Source organism: Primulina huaijiensis, chromosome 12 (genome assembly GCF_012295235.1).
Source record: "Primulina huaijiensis isolate GDHJ02 chromosome 12, ASM1229523v2, whole genome shotgun sequence".
Taxonomy (NCBI): domain Eukaryota; kingdom Viridiplantae; phylum Streptophyta; class Magnoliopsida; order Lamiales; family Gesneriaceae; genus Primulina; species Primulina huaijiensis.
The window spans coordinates 17,619,039-17,625,877 of NC_133317.1; positions in this window are offsets into that span (position 1 = coordinate 17,619,039).

A 6,839-nucleotide genomic window follows, 5' to 3' on the forward strand; every position below is an offset into this window, starting at 1 on the left:
CCGCCCTCTTCGGCTCCGGGCATCACATGCCCACCAACTTCCGCTTGGTTCGTCCCCGAACCACACCGTATTAGGAGAGGTCTGCTCTGATACCAACTGTAAGGCTCCGAATTCGACGACTGTCCCTACTGTATTAAGACGAGTCTTTTTGACGTGCTTATGTTCTCACTCACACGCACCCAAAGAAACTTCCTATGGGGTCACCCATCAAAAATTTCTCCAAGTCAAGCAAGCTTAACTTTGGAGTTCTTATATGATAATCTATCGAAAAGAAGATGCACCTTCATAATATGAGTAATATCTATCGAATCTTTTAAGACATTCTCAACTACATTGTCCCATACCTGAATAGTTTTGGAATCCCTCTCCTTCTGGTGTAAGATCGGTTCATTCATGCTCCCTTCACCTAGAAGCCTACCAGGAGACGCTCATTGTCAATGCAACCTCATGGCACCTGCGATCACCCCCCGTCCTCTTCGGCCACAGGCCTCACAACTTGTATAAGCAATGAGTGAATCAATAAAGTCGTAGATAATAACTGATATTTATATAACTAAGGTGAGATATCTTGTATGGTAAAAACTCTGCCAAAACTAGTCTTCCATATTGGAAAGGACTGTAGGAAGGTAAGTTCCCTAAAAACAAAATCTGTGATCATCTTATCTTATCTTTGATAATTTAACAATTTTAATGTTATATCCATGTAGAATCATTCAAGAGTATTTATTTGTGTTCAGGTCGGTGATCACAATTCGGCTGCTTGGACAATATCGTTCAAAGGGGCTTTTATCGATCAGATCATAGTTCAACTTCTGAGCATAGTACTGGACCTTTTGGGCTTGACCAAATTATTTTTTGGCTCATTATTTTTATAGATGGACTCATACATGGCCCTGATCAGGTTGATATAATATGGCCGGGTTAGATTTTTGGAGTATAAAAAAATTAATTTATATCATAGATTTCATGCATTTTTGATAATTTTTTTGTTAGAATAGATGTCATGTAAGACAACTGTTGGCTAGAGAATTTATTAACTCGGTTGTAATAAACAATCTTTATTTTAATATAATTCATTATTTCATGGTTTGTTATTTCTTTATCTGCATACCCATGTGATCAACATAGATAAAAACCTTGATTATACTTTAATACAAATGAATTGTAATTCGATGTTAAAACTCATTTGTAAACACTGTATAATCTAAATTCATTCCTAGTCAATTCAGCCGCCTAAAACATGGATAAAGGTCGCTTGAGCTCGAGACTAACATCTGTGATGTTGTGTACCGTGTTTTTTGGTAAGGGCATAGAGATGTCCAAACATACAGATGGGTAGTCATATGATGATTATACCGAAAAACCCTCCCTCGAACTTTCCAAGTGGTTATCATTCATCGAGAAGATAAATATGTGGTTTTGATTGTACACTATTAGTCCTTGCGACCCGGGACAACACTGAGGCTCTATATTCTAGGGCTGTGCTTTGACTCGTTTATTGACTCCAGCAAGGTCATCAGGTGGGAGATTAGATACAGTTGCGACACATGTAGGAGCCAGTACAATGTAGTCGGGAATTTACCGCTCACCTACGGGTGTGGATATCCTATGTGATCTGATGAAATAATAGTGCAAAGAATCTCTGGCCAAAATATGAGATGTACGTTAGAGAAGGAGTTCTCCAGTTATACATGAGATGCCACTATTTATTCTCAAATATGTGTCACATAGTTATCGAATTATTATTCAACCCTTGATGAACCAATTGTTGCCGACCGGGATATATGAGATTAAGGGACCGTACTGTACGTTAATCATAACCGACTGGTTCTTGCAGGCACTATCAGTGATACCTAGGGAATCATGGGACGAAGCTACTAAACGCTCTTACCATGATTCGATGAGTTTAATCAGAAAATGGTTTCTGACATTCTCATGATCAAATTTTGGTGCATGGAATGTGGGCAAATTAGGGTAAGCCCAATTAAAAGATTATGTTCTGAATCACAAAGAGTTGTGAACCCATGGCTAGCTGTATCTCTGAACCATTGAGGATCAAATTGAATTTATAAGAAATAAGTTTGATATGATCAATCGATAAATTTATAAATGAAGTTTATAAAAGCTTATAGAAAATTTTGAGATCTTGACTAGTAAAGACAGTAAAAGAAAGTGCACCTGCTTTGTTTATGTAACGTACCGTTCTTTGAACATACTTAAAATTTACGGAAAAATAATAATTTTCTTAAATAGATAGTAATCAATCAAGTTTCTTAAAATGAAATGCTCGTCTAAAAATATTTGAAATAAAAGCAATTACAATCGAAGTTTGCCAAAAGAAAACGTTTAAACATCGTAAACAATATCCTGAAAATCAGAGTTTTTTAAACATGCATAAAGTTCTAAAAGCATAGGCGGTTCTCGGGTTTAGCCTTCTTCGCAGTCCAAGCCAGATCATTGGTCCTTCCCATCGTCTCCTCAAACTCGTCCTCATCTGTATCGATCAAGTCTACTGAGTCTAAAGACTCAACAAGTATAAACTTGAGGTAACAAGTAATAAATAATAAAACTACATGCATCTTTAAAGTAGAACGTACATACTTAAACTTGAACATGATAGCATAAACTTAGACTTGCCGTCATCATAAAACTTTTCATAAACATACTTGCATCGTACATACTTGGACATACATACATCATCATTTTGCGTAGAGATATGTTTCAAAGCAAGTGACCCATACATAAATACGGCTGATCAGACTAAACCACAGTTCTGGGCTGGCAGGGAAAATCCACTACAACATACATGAGATCCCCGGTCATGCTTTACCGGGTGGATCGGTCCCTGGTCATGCTTTACCGCTTTCCAATCCTGATCTAAACCGAGTCATGCTCTACCGAGGTGGAGAGGTCCCCGGCCACGTTCACGGGCTTCCAAACCCTTTCATAATTGGTCACTAGACATTTAGCATACCTCAAAAACATAAAATATTTTTCTTTGCACGTCGAACATACTTACATGGCATTGAGGGATTCGTTGGATCTCGCTCGAGTTATTGCTGCACATGCTAGCATGTTATCATGCACCTTAATTTCCATAACTTAATCATGTCTATCGTACTCATTACCCATTGATTAACTAACTATGACTTCTAGAACGCTCGGGACTTGACAGAGGTAAACATCATGCTAACCCTCGACTCAACCCCGAAACAAATCTTGTCATGAAGTATGGAATTCCCCAAATAATAGAAGTCACGGACCTTGCTTAAAACATAGTTCAACGTTCCACAAATCAAATTTCATAACATCTAAATTAACTTTTAGTATACTAGGTCATAACGACTTAATAGTACCCAAAGGAAGCAAGAGCACCTAAATTCGAAGTTCAAAAATAGTCTGAAGCAGCGCCTAGGCGCTGCAGCGCCAGACTTGTGCCTAGGCGCTTCTTGGTGCGTAACAGCAGAGCTGCGGCGCCTAGGCGCTAGTCCTGCGCGATTTAACCAAAAATTCTGCCTACAATCTTTCTTATGACTTCTAATGCATGATCAACCATACTAACCCGAAACAACGCACCAAAATTAAAATGATCACCCCACTTGACACTTCCAAACGCAGCAATGACCACTCGACGAGTTCCAACCGGGTGGATTGGTCCCTGGTCATGCTTTACCACTTTCCAATCCTGATCTAAACTCGGTCATGCTCTACCGGGGTGGAAAGGTACCCGGCCGCGTTCACCGGCTTCCAAACCCGTTCATAATTGGTCACTAGATATTTAGCATACCTCAAAAACATAAAATATTTTGCTTTGCACGTCGAACATACTTACATGACGTTGAGGGATTCGTTGGATCTCGCTCGAGTTATTGCTGCACATGCTAACATGTTATCATGAACCTTAACTTCCATACTTAATCTTGTCTATCGTACTCATTACCCATTGATTAACTAACTTATGACTTTCTAGAACGCTCGGAACTTGACCGAGGTAAACAACATGCTAACCCCTGACTCAACCCCGAAACAAATCTTGTCATGAAGTATGGAATTCCCCAAACAATAGAAGTCACGGACCTTGCTTAAAGCATAGTTCAACGTTCCACAAATCAAATTTCATAACATCTAAATTAACTTTTAGTATACTAGGACATAACGACTTAATAGTACCCAAAGGAATCAAGAGCACCTAAATTCGAAGCTCAAAAACTGTATGAAGCGGCGTTTAAGCGCTGTAGCGCCAGACTTGTGCCTAGGCGCTGCCTGCGCGATTTAACCCAAAATTCTGCCCACAAGCTTTCTTATGACTTCTAATGCATGCTCAACCTTACTAACCCGAAACAATGCAACAAAATTAACATGATCACCCCACTTGACACTCCCAAACGCAGCAATGACCACTCGACGATTTCCAATGAAGCCTGCTACAAAAGAAACTCAAGAACAAGTCAAGAACACATTTTCATAAAATCACAGTTCGAGCAGTCCCACGAAAACAATCATAACTCACTCGTTTCTTGTCCAAAAATTACGAGTTTACTGTCAAATCGAATGTATCAAAAGGTACTATGTTTTATATGTTGAAAATTTTCCAGAAAATCAACCAATTTTTCACAGAAATCAAAATGACAGCAGACACGTTTTTAGATCTAAAAATTTTGATCCAAAAATCATTTCAAACATTTTTGCTCGAACGTTTTCACAAAATACATGGATTTTCACGCATAATAAATATCACAACACATAATATAACGCGATCGATGTAGAAACAATAGGTTATACATGCCTTGATCTTTAAAAATACCGAAACGACGATACCGAAGCGGGAAGAATGCGAGGGTAGATCCGGGACGAACGTGACACGATTTCCTTGCAGAAAAATGCACGATGGATTGTTGGAAAATTGCAGAGGAAGGGGCAGCTGCTATAACACTTATAACCCTAAGTTTTATTTAAAAAGAAAATGAAATGAAAACCAAGGGAATTGTGTGTGTGTGTGTGTATAAAGCCGAAGTGTGTGTGTGTGTGTGTGAAAGTGGGNAAGAATGCGAGGGTAGATCCGGAACGAACGTGACACGATTTCCTTGCAGAAAAATGCACGATGGATTGTTGGAAAATTGCAGAGGAAGGGGCAGCTGCTATAACACTTATAACCCTAAGTTTTATTTAAAAAGAAAATGAAATGAAAACCAAGGGAATTGTGTGTGTGTGTGTGTATAAAGCCGAAGTGTGTGTGTGTGTGTGTGAAAGTGGGTGTGTGCGTGAGTTTAGTGGTTAATTAGGGGGAAAATGTGCTTAATTCATAATAATAAAAAATTTTAATTAAAAATGATAATAAAATGCTAACCCACTATTAACTTTACTCACAATCCCATTTTCAAAATTAAAATACACAATTGCTAAACTTTAAAAGTTTTAAAATTTTAAAAATTCACCTAATAATTAAATTATTTCTTTTAAAAATGATAAAAACTAATTAAATCATTTAAAATGTCAAATCCTCATTTAAAATAAAATACCACATTTTAAAATCGTCAAAATCGTCGCCGGTCTCTTTTCCTCGATCCCTTATCGAGTAATCGCCTGAAACATGAAACTCAAGAAAAACCTATTAACGTGCATCGCATAAACATAAATAACTAAAATTATGCAATTTCATAAATCATGCATCACTCAAGTCATTTTAAAATTAATTAAATAATTTAACAATTTAAATAAATGCATGGGTTTTACGTGTACTGATTTTGAGCTCTACAATTTAGACATTGGTGATCTCGAAACTAAAGTGTGCATCATAATAACAAACAAGTTGAAATTGTCACATCGATGATATTTGATCACCGATCGGGATTATGATGATATTAATATAATTGGAGTATGAATTATGGGCTTGTAAGAGTATAAGTCCATCATGTTAATTTATTAAAGTTCAAATGGGCTTTAATAATCAAATTATATTTTAATTGAGTTAAAATATATTCCATTAAGTTTTCATAAAATATGGTATTGATTTATGTAATATGAAAATATTCATGATACCATAATTTTATAAAACTTGCACACATAGCAATATAATATTAATGCATGTAATTTTACGTGAAAAGAATATACTGTAATGCCCGAATTCTGTTAATCTGAGATTATTGGTTTTGAATTGATGGGATTATAGACGGACCACTCCGAGACCAGAAGTGAAATGCATGAGTTTGACGCATGTGAGCTACAGTAGGTATCGCGCACATGCGCGGCAGAAATGCACGCAAATGCGCGCAGGGTCATTGCCGAGGCAGAGAACCTCGCGTGTATGCGCGAAAAGAGGGCGCGCATATGCGCGAGATGGTGGATTTGAATTCTGCGGAGACCGTAGGTCTCGCGCATATGCGCGAGAAGAGGGCGCGCATATGCGCGAGCAGATGAGAAGCCAAAGGCCGAGACCAGTAGGTCTCGCGCATATGCGTCGAGGAGGGTCGCGCATATGCGTGAGACGTGCAGCAAGAATATGAAGCCACTTGTGATTTCCCATGCAATATATATATAGGTAGCCTTCATTCCTTCCTCAGAATTCAGACAAGAAACGAGAGGAGCTTCCGGGAAAACTTCAAGTCTTGAGTTTAGAAATTAATTCACGCAAGATCGTCCGTCAGATTTTGAATCCGAGTACGGTACCGTGTTCCTCGTGACAAGAGCTCCACACAGACGTAAGTTTTTGTATGTTTTGATATGATTTTGAAATATGATATTTAAGGAATCATATATAAATAATATATGGTGTTCTTGATATATTAGACAATGTGTAATCAAAACCGGATTGAAGAACAGATACCGTATGGAATTGTTAT